Genomic DNA, 11571 nt, shown 5'->3' on the forward strand with positions numbered 1-11571 from the left:
GATCGACGTCTAATATTGGACATGATCTTAAGAGGCCTAAAATCCACGGTCCTGGGCCGCTTGTTTCCAGCGGCTCCCAGCGAAAATCAGTAGTATTTATACTTAATTCAAAGTCCTTGTCCAATACTCCGAGATAGTTTGTTTTTTTCATCAATATTAATTTTTTGGTTTTTAAACTTTATTGTAATAGAAAACTTATCATAAACAATTTGAGTGCAAATGCGGGCTTATAGCTAACTATGTCGTATAACTCATCAATTGCAGCCTATGAATGTCCCACTGCTGGACTGGCCTAATCTTATAAATGAGAGACGTATTTAGAGCGTAGACCCACCACGCCGCTCCAGTGCCGGCTATAACTATAACGCCTATTGTCACGTGTTAGTGATAATAACCGAGACAGATGGCTTAACGTCATCTTTGTTCGTCATAATAATTTTATATAAAGTACGCAGAAACTTGCAATTCTTGTCCCGAGCCGGGATTCGAACCCAGGGTCTCGATATCCGTCGTTGATCATGCTAACAATTAAAGCAACGTTTCAGTTTTGGGTTAGCATTTTCTAAACCGCCAGTTTCTAACTCCGGACTGGTACTGAAAATTCTATAGCAAAAAGAGCAATACTTAAAAATTATGGACGTCATATTTATTCCGACGCTATGCCACGTTTATAAATAAGGCTTGTTAAGTATAACAATGCAACTGAAAATGTTTTTACAAGAAAAACGTGCGACTTGTTTTACACAGCTAAGGAAAAATAGACTTTAACAATATAATACACGATACCAGACCAGACACGGCTTCCTTTTTTATCCAATGCCCTATGGACGATGCAAAAATCCATACTCACTCATCCAAATGCAAAAACCGATACGAGTACAAATGCATGCTAATTCATAAAAAAAAAACCCCAACCAATAATCTTGCCGCCAATTTCAATCGCTGTCAAATTTGGGTTCCCCCTACCCCCCCTTGGATCAATTTACGATAACCGGGTTTCGCCGTCTCACTCCTCCTTAAGACACCCGGCTATACCCGTCCCCCCGTCCGGATAAGTTCGAGATACGCGGCGGCATTGGCGCAAAACCCAGTAATGGCATTGAAGTGAAATAATAATGTGTGAAGGTGTTAGTGATTCTGCTTTACACCCGAAAAATAAAATATAGTTATCTATTATGCTAGTATCAACATGCAATGCTAAGCTATGCAATTATTTCTGCTTACATCTATAAACTGAATGTAGCGACAGAGACTGTACTTTCGCACGTATCGCACGGAGTAAAAGAGTATTATTTTATTAATTTTATTATTACTATCCATAATTTTAAACAATACTAAAATATCAAGACAAAAGTAACTAAATTTGGCTTATAAAATTCAATTAACTGTGTTGAAATATCGACAAATTCAAATAATTTTCAAACCTTTCCTATTTTTAAAAACAAGCAAACATAAAAATAAATATAACTGTCTCATTTTATACTATAATAATCAATAATCTTGCATAACCGGACTGAATTTGTTGTTGGCCTTTTAGACAAACTATTTAGAATTCTCGTAGATTTATTTGGTTTGTTAGTTAAAAAATTCAGTTATCACTATCTTTTCACTCTTAGTTTTGTTTTAAAAGTGCGTTCTAAATGTAGTTAAATAAAATGAAATAAAATTTTATTTATGTCAGTTAAGTAGTTATGTTTTGAACGCGCGCGCAAACCATTCTCTCACGGTATAGCCCGGGACTTATTTTTAACTTGTGTGTGCGACGCTCGCGTGTGTGCACGGGGGTGGTGTGTGCGTGTGTGCGTGCATTTGAAATATTCTCCAGTACCCGGGGCTCTCGGAATTGATGTTTTTAATTAGTTTGCAACGCTTTTCGTTGGTCGCCTCGTGTCGCGCTCTTATTATTAATTTATTAGATTATTTTTTTATTCTGTTTTAGTTACTGGGTTATGATCTTCGATTGTAATATTTGTAGTGTTGGGTTTTATTACAGTAATGTTTTTTTTTAAATTATTTATACTGTATCTTATGTAGAGGCTTCATTTTAACCGACTTCCTACAATGGCGGTGATTCTTAACTTTTTTGTAATACGTAATTAAATTTATTTTCAAAAGTCAATGCAGAATAAATTTATTTCTGAACCAACGAAAAATATATTTTTCTATGGAAATAATAATTACTAACTAATATTAATATTTACAATAAATATAAGCCGTCTAACTGTTCAATTATGGGCATGGTACCCAAAATGCTGGCGCTGGGCTAAATAAGCGCCAGCTCTTGGGTTACCGGACGTAAGGACCAATTTTTGGGACACGATGTTAATAAAATTTTTCGTGTCATAAAGAAGTAAGAATCAGAATCGTGCAGAATAATGTTTTGATATTACTCTACATTGTAAAATGCGAATGTTTCTTAGGTTGTTTATCCTATTTTCGGTAACAAATCCTCGAAGACGTCGTAGGCAGAAGGTCGTTTCCTATAATACAAGCTTCCATGCTTGTAAAAGTAAATTTAACACCGAACTGAATACTTATCCTTATCCTTATCTTTACCCTTACAGGATATCGAGAAAAGTCCCCCGCCTCGTCTGTCTGGGCGCGAATAACTGAAAACTACCGAGCTGATTTTCATACGGTTTTCACTTATTAACAGAGTGCTTCATACGGAAAGTTTTAGCGTATATATAATTATGGTTTCAGTAAATTGGCTGAAATATAACGATGTTTCTTCAAGATGCCATACCGACTTGGAATTTTGCTGGCGTACGCCGCAAAAACGATTGATGATACATAAAAATAATATAGTACATGTTTAAAATAATCATTCCGCGAGCCTTGTATGTAACTGTAATGATATTTATGAAAATGAAGCTATACTCCGCGAAAATAATTCCTGGCGATGCTCCGGTTTCGAAGCGAAACGTACGTATAGGGTATCATTTTATACTTGACGCGGAGTGTAGCAAATTAAGCTTAATTTTCATAATATATCATGGAATACCGCAAAGTAACGCCTGCTTCTATCCAATATGTACTTAATGGTTACGTCACAATAACCGCTTTTTGTTATAATTTGTCAATTATAATACACGTACAATCGAAAGATGGAGACATTCCTATCATGATATTAATTCCTATCTATTACTGTAGCTTCACAATATATTTATAACAATATAGTATTTGTAAGACAACATATTAGTATTTATAAACAAAAAGTGGACATAAACAGTCGACTTACAAGAAATGGTCATAAATTAGTGTCATCTGCATATCGTCTGCGTAAGGTACAGGGATCATTTGTGGGATTGAATATACGCATTTATAATATGATTCCTAAGGTGATTTTGGACCTGCCAATGCACAAGTTTAAAGAATTTGTTAAAACACACTTATTACAGCGAGGTTACTATACAATTGATGAATTTTTTAATGACAAGGTTGCTTGGAAGCTTCCGGCTCCGCTTTCAGCTCACACAAGATAGAAAAATGAATGTTAAAATGCAAAATGTAAATTGTTGAAGTTGGAAAAGAGCAACTGCTGAGTTTCTTGCCGGCTTCTTCTCGGTAGAATCTGCCTTCCGAACCGGTGGTAGAATCACTACAAACAGACAGACTTGACGTTTCAAAAGTGCTTATATTAGGCCTACTTGAAATAAATAAATTTTGAATTTTGAATTTTTGAATTATCCAAATAAATAGTTTTGTAATTAAGATTGATTACGTATCTGTAAATTCCTTTTTAAATTATTCGAATTGGACCTATCGGTTAGAAATTACGAAGAGTATAAAAATGCTAAAAGCAAGAAAAATGCCGCGGGCCGACCAGCCTCGTAAAAAATATAGCGGTTGCTCTCCCTGGCTGATACCTACGCTACGTCACTACAAGATTTATTAATATAGAATTGCTTTAATAGTTCTATTTTGCTTTATATAATTCGTAATAATACTTGTGTAAATATTTAATGTTTTCCAAATAGAATAATAACAATATATTTTGTGAAATAACTTACCGGAAACTACTATCGTAAAATATTATTATTAGTTCGTTCTGTTGTCAACATTGTAAACGGTACCTGAGCCGTATAAAAGTAGAAGCATTACTTTCTCAAGCATTCTTTCTGTATCCAGTAGTTGTAGAGGGAAACTCTGCTCGATTATATGTCAAATGTAAAAAGTGAAAAATAGTATTACAAGTCCTATCCCCACGTTCTTCAACAATAGTTTGGAAATAAACCTGGACACGGTAGGTGGTGCTGCAATTAAGTTCTACGGTTTTTTTAAGACATCAAAATCTGTAATAAACTATTTGGTGCAGACTAAGTTGGGTGGGTGAGCTAGTAAATATTAAAATAATAACACATCACAAGCATTTTTTAAATATTAGAAAATACAGTTTCGACATAAAAATAACATTCTAAATTAGAGTTAATTAAAAATCTTATGCAATATTCTTAGTCGAGGAAAACCTTACACTTACATGTTTCTCATTTAGAACCCCTTTTCAGGCAAAGCACAGAGTAGGGTAATAATAGACGAAAACATCGCCAACAGACCATAGTGTTTGCGTGACCATTCTCTTTAAAACGAGTTTACAAAAGTTTGCTACTCGTGTCTCACACGCACTATTGGAGAAAAAGCTAGGAAGCAATGTAATATTTTGAGGGTTTTTGTAGATACTAGACACGACACAACCGGCTTTGCGGGTCCCAAATCTATTTATTCCTACTAGGGCTTTAATTTAAAATCTAGGAAGTTATATAAACGATGGTGAAAATCACATAAAAATTCTTTGCGAGGTTTAGTTATCGGCTAAACAGTCGGGTAGGCAGAAAGTGATAGTTTTATACTATGTAGAGAAGTTTGTATGAATGTAACTTTCTTTATTATGCCATAAATTAATGCCTCAACAGTTTTGGATGCATCGTTAGAATCTTTAAATCCCCCCGAATGACATTAGCTAAAAAAAGTCAAAATGGTTGGTGCCTTGATAAAACCTTTTGACATGAGAAACATGTGCTGAGGTATGTAACGGACATACATAATATTTGTATATTAGGATTCGTAAGTAGATAAGTGTATTTTGTTTGCAATGTCTATCTTTTTGGTTTAGTCTGTGGCTCAAAGTAAAATTTCCACACAGCGTTCTTAAAAAAGTAATTATCTCTTTTTTTAAATATGAACATGGCGAAGACAGTCCTTTGTGCCGTCTTGGGACAGTCTCATAAAGCACACACCATCTTAATAACAAAATTGGAACGCTGCGAGCGATTTTTAAAATAAGAATATCGTGAGTGGCCATTTTCATAGACACGAAACATTGTCTACAGCATAATACCACAAAGTTAGTGTATGAATTATCTTTGGAATGGTACTTTTAAATCTATGGTTAAGACAAACATTGCGATTTGATGGCCCCTAGCCGCGTATCGATATGTTTCCGCTTAAATACCTACCTATTAGCGTTTCGATAAACTGTCATATACCGACTTTCCAAGTAAGCTTCAATATAAGACTGCATTTCACCTACCATCAGTATAATTAGTATAAAATTTTTAAACTTACCATCAGGCATTAATTTTCTAGTATCGACATAAGGCCATGTCAATTTGAAAAGAAACTTACAATGTTTGCTTTAAAGTTTAAATTCGTCCACATCGATCGATCACTGATCGCCTTTAACGACAACCCCTTTAATTTATCAGATTTAGTTATTCAAAATGTTTTCAAATAACTATGGTAAAAAACTTCGTACACCTTATCGCTTTGGGATCAGAGCATTATTAGATACAACTATCTCATCGCGTCCCTTCCAGTTACTATAGGGTGTTTCTTAATGCACCAAATCTACAATTATTATTTTCTTTTATTCTTTCACCAATCAAAAGTAGATAACGGACATATTATTATTTTATTTTTTATGCAACTAGGGTTACGGTGTTATATAATTACATTATTGTTAAAACACTTGAAAACTTAGGTATACATTCGGCGCGAGCCATATTATTCAAGTAGCGATCATAACTGGCCAAAAGAGGGGGGTGGATTTCGGAGCAACCACCCCGTTCGTAAGTTTTTATACTTTTTAAAAAAGATTTTCGGCGAAGCACTATATTCTTTTCGGTCAGTTTTTAGGTTTTATTTGTCTTCTCATTGTCATTTTAATATCTTTTAGACTAAGAACAGGTGGTAAATTTTAAAATTTTCTTTAAACCTAATATGACTCTATAAAATAATGAAAGAATTTATTAGTATACTTTTATCGTAAATAAAAAATAAGAAAATCAAAAACAACACAGCCATTTGACAGCTGTTTCCGTACATAGCGGTGTTAGCCCAATGCATAGGAATTCGACTTCATTTACAGGGGCCCGAGTTCGAATTTCAGCACGCATCTCTAACTTGTCTAATTTATGTGCGTTTTAAACAATTAAAATATCCATACCATACGCGCTGTGTTTTCTATCCTTGTGACGTATAATTATTAAAGAAAATTAGAGATCAATGTTACAGTTGACACACAGAAAAATACGAGTTTAATTCTCGGCTTGGTATTATGATTTCACTTAAAAAAAAAAAACATTATTAATTTGTATAATATATTGACAGCTCTAACTAAGGTTGTCTGCAGATGCACAATATCAACATAAAAATTCCAGCTAGCTCTTAGACAATTATGCTCGGAAAATTTAAACTATTGTGAATAATACAGAAATATTTTCGGCTCTTAATTCGCGAGGATTTAAAAATGGAATGCTGTTATTTTTTCTTATTAACCCCTTACCGATCCGACTTGTTCTTTACAGCCAGTTTTAATTCCCTGCTGTTATTATTAAAAACTCTTTTTGAGGAGTTTTTTAAAGCTTATGTTGAGAGCAATTTTCGTTTCTTGAAATTTTTAACTTTAAATTTATTTTCATTTTGTATCCTTGGCTTATTAACGTCCCACTACTGGGCAAACGCCTCCTCTCTCATAGTAAAGGGGATTAGATCCTACCCTCCTTTATCAATGCTGGTTCTAACGATTATCAAATGTTGGTGACTTAATCTATACCGGGTCTAACGTAGTGTCCGTGGCATGGGGTTCAACACCATCAATACTCCAACTCCTCCTGTTTTTTGAAATTGGAGAGCCGTCTCTAGGTAAAGTTAAAGTTATTAATGTTGTTTTTAATTCATATATTAGCAGTACTAACGCGCATTTAAAAAAGCCCTCCTGCCCTGAGTTTTACAAGTAAATTAACAAATTTAGTTATCACCATCAGCTCACAATAATGTAAACAAATATATATAAACGAACACGTTGACGACTTCCTTGACGCAGGGGCAATTTGGGATTTATAATTTCTGAATTTTCTCTAGTCTAACTAACGACATGCACAGATCGCGATCTAGCCCCAAAGTATATTTTTATGAATAATACACATAAATATATAATTAATCTTGTGATCGTGTGCATAAGGGTATTGTGTGTGTGTGTGTGTGTGTGTGATTATATATGTAGGTACTACGGGATGGCTATGGATGTAATATATTTGTAGTTATTTTCGTTTTAGCCTGGTATTTAGTGATAGGTTAGATATTTTTTTTTATTGATCTTGTTATATATGAAGGGATTTAAGAATGAATGTTGGTGTTTGAAGAAGGTTGTTCGGGGACTATGCGTGATACTTATATTTTACCGACACCCAGACACTGAAAACCATTCATTTTCATCACATAACATTTCCCAGTTGTGGAAATCGAACCCACAGCATTTCGCTCATAATTCAGGGTCGCTGTCACTGCGCCAATTAAATACTAATAAATAATGTTTAAAAATTATTCACAAAAAATATTTAAAAAAAAAACATGCCATATCGTCTAGCTCTATTATCACCACAGTAGGTAAAATACAACAAAAAAAAAAAGGCGCCAACCAAACTGAAACTGAAATCGAACCTGTGTCAGGCTAAGCCAATACAATCCGTTGGATCCAATTACCTGGATCGCGTCGCCGCCGGTCATTGACCCCCAACGGAGTCCCACGATCCACGAAAAACCTCCACTCATCAAGGAACACCCTTGCACCCTCCGAATATGCCCAAACCACCCCGATTTTAGCCCCCGAATTCTTATACACCCGTTTATGTTGTGCGAGTTACTTGAAAGAGTCGTTTAAGTATTTGTTCAGGGTAAATTTCTAGCATTCTCTCATTGATTAAACGGTTTAAGATATAAGCTCTCAATATAAGCTTTAAAAAACTCCTCAAAAAGAGTTTTTTATAATAACAGCAGGGAATTAAAACTGGCCGTAAAGAACAAGTCGGATCGGTAAGGGATTAATAAGAAAAAATAGCAGAATTCCATTTTAAATCCTTGCGAATTAAGAGCCGAAATATTCTATTTCATTCTAGCATAAGCCACCACATACTCACTACTGTCCGTGCTATTCAAAGTCAAAGTCAAAATTAGTTTCCTCTTTGGACACAATGCTTCGACATATATTTTTTTTTACATAATATTTCGTATAGGTTAGGTTTTTTGCATATGTTTAAACGGATATATCCATTTATGTAGTTGTTGATTATCAAACCAGGGCAGTAATCGCTTGGACCGGACGCTCCCTTATCCCGAACCCCAGACGGAAGGGAGGCAGGGGGTAGGTATCGCGAAACTATTCTTATTTTAAAATCTCTCTCCACGGAATATGCCACGGAGAGTTCTTATTTTAAAAATATCACGCTCAACCGAAATTTTCTTTTTAAAATGGGGGGGTGGATTTCGGAAGAACCCCCCCGCGGGCGTTCGGCGATAATTTTCTTATTACCCGACAACGGTGGAGGTTGGTTATGATTTTATTCTTATTTGATTCTTAGATGCAGAATATAAGCAAACTTTTGAAAAGATGATGATGAACATTATGGTATGGATCAGTGAAATACTGACTAGTTCTTATACCAAGCGGTTAAAGGTTTTTTTTTTTAAATAAATTAATAAATATACTACGTCAATACACACACCGCCATCTAGCCCCAAAGTAAGCGAAGCTTGTGTTATGGGTGCTAAGATAGCTAATAAATATTTTTATGAATATAATACACATAATTACTATTAATATACAGATGAACACCCAGACACTGAATAACATCCATGTTCCATCACCCAAACACTTTCCAATTTTTTTTTTTTTTTGTAGTTTAAATTTTTGGTTAAGATGCTGATAATGATTAAATAACCGCCCCTTTTTATTGTGATTGGTTTATTTAAAGATCACCACTTTCGAATCCCGGCTCAGGTCATTAAGTGATAGAAAGTGGTTTGTATTAAAAATTCTCAGTCCATCGCAGAGTTAGGAGGACCAACGTTGGTAGAACACGTACTCCTATCTCACCGTCCCTATTAATACCGCATATTGTGATAAACATGAATGTATTATGTATTATATTAAGTGATAGAAATTAGGTATTTATGTTAAAAATTCTCAGTCCAACGCATAGTTAGGAAATTTATATTCACCCACCTGGTAGAACACGTACTCGTAAATCACAGTCTCTATTATTGCCGCATACATATTGTGATAAACATGATATATTATGTATTATATTAAGTGATAGGAACAAGGTTTTTTTGTTAAAAAATCTCAGTCCAACGCAGAGTTAGGATATTGTTGTTCACCGACTCACCTTGTAGAGCACGTAAAGCTCAGTCTCTAGGATAACCACTGATATACTGTGATAAAAATGAATATATTTTCTATTATGTCTTTGTTGGTAAAAAACTGTGTAAGACACATAGACTACTGCGCAAAGGTCTTCTCTCATTGAAAAGTGGGTAAATACCCACAACGCTGCTTCACAGTGAGATGGCAGGTTTACCCGCTAGTAATCAGATAAGTGTTGCACAAATATCACGCTGAACCGAAAATTTTCTTTTAAAATGAGTGGGGGGAGGTGGTTCTTCCGAAATCTACCCCCCCACTTCGCCCGGGCGGCCGGCGATAATTTTCTTATTTTATTCAAGACGCCATAACGCTACAACTGCTATAAGCGGTGTCAGAATATTTTGCTCAGTTTCACGAAGAAATTTCCAAATCAATACACAGAATGGCTGGGGCGTTGGACTCAATTACTTTATTTAATTACGTGTTTACTATTGGTATCCCTACGTTGCTGCGTGAAAGAAGGGTGAACCAACCAACTACCAAAGCCATTTGACAGTGTAATAAACGCATAACTATATAATAACAATTGGTAACAATATCATTTTGATTTTAACTAAACGTAAACCTGTCACTCGTTAAAAATATCAGCCAAGCACGAGTCTTACTCAGTATAGAGGATTCCGTACTCTAGGAGAAAAAGTTTTTATAAAATGATAATAGGTTCTGAAACTGCATATTTTATTGAAACTTCGGCATTCGTGAGTCGGAGATTAATTTTACCGACATATTTATATAACATATGTGTATAACTAGAACTTAACAAAGCATCCTTTTTCGACATGCATGCAAAGTTACTTTATTTGTATAGGTTTATTGCTGATATCTAAAAAACTATCCGTGAATTCGTTTTTCCTTTAACTTCGGTTATATTAGTTATTATTCAAACAATAATTCCAGTAGCTCTAAATCAAGCGGTGATTAGCTGTTGATCTTGCCTCCCTTTTAAAGGGCCGAGTTTAATCCCCGGATCTTTAAGTTTTAGGAGTTATGTGCGTTTCTTAATTCAAGCAATGCAAATATAAATATACTACATTTTGTAAGCTGAAGAAATGATCTTGAAGGAACCTGCGAGAGTGTGTGAGCTACTGCCAGAGTGAAGGGTTGTTAATCATTAATGATTGGTTGGTTACAACTATTCCAAATTGCAGGTCGACAACTGTCGTAGCTCATGGAAGTGTTAAAGTTAACTTGTGGTGGACGGATCGATAGGGGTTCCTTTTTACCATTTTTTACGGTACCCTAAAAAATTTAGAAACTGTATTTAGTGCAGGATCTAGTCGCTGCAGTTAATCGATTATCTCATCAGAGTGGGCTAACGCAATTGCTTCGCATAGAAACGTTATGAAAACTTAGTTTATCGCTTTATTAATATTATTTTCCTGGGGATTCAGCTAAGGCTTTTGACGACATTCTTCGCTCAATTACCTATGTAACTTCAGCGTTTATAATTACGGTTTCAAAACCTCTGATCTTCCATATTTTTTATTCTAGTAAATGCATAGTTTCTCTGAGATAACATAATGTCGTCTGTTTCAAAGGACATGCGTAAAAGTTTGTAGAACGGAGTTGAAGAATGCTGGACCAATTTGTAAAGTAACGAAAAAACTTCCCAAAATAGTCTTGCGTTCGTTATATTAATCGTTCCTTTTTACTTGTTAATGCAATAATGCAGAAACTATAATATGTTTATAGTTAAACGTTAAACTGCTAGTAATCTATAATTTTAAAGGGGCAATGCAAGCATCTTGGGCACTATACCTCGCTGCGGTGGTTTCAAAGCCGTTTTAGATTATATTAACTTTTATATTAGTACTACATAAGCTGTTTAAGGTTATTTTTTTAGAATTATATAAATAAAAAAAATATTT

At 34.7% G+C, this 11571-nt stretch overlaps 1 protein-coding gene across 5 annotated transcripts in view; it reads left to right on the top strand.

The window, feature by feature from the left end:
• The window catches only part of LOC120634184 (mushroom body large-type Kenyon cell-specific protein 1), a 315805-nt gene that overhangs the window by 99601 nt on the left and 204633 nt on the right, over nt 1-11571 (top strand). The window lies entirely within an intron of this gene.

This window comes from Pararge aegeria, chromosome 23 (genome assembly GCF_905163445.1).
Source record: "Pararge aegeria chromosome 23, ilParAegt1.1, whole genome shotgun sequence".
Taxonomy (NCBI): domain Eukaryota; kingdom Metazoa; phylum Arthropoda; class Insecta; order Lepidoptera; family Nymphalidae; genus Pararge; species Pararge aegeria.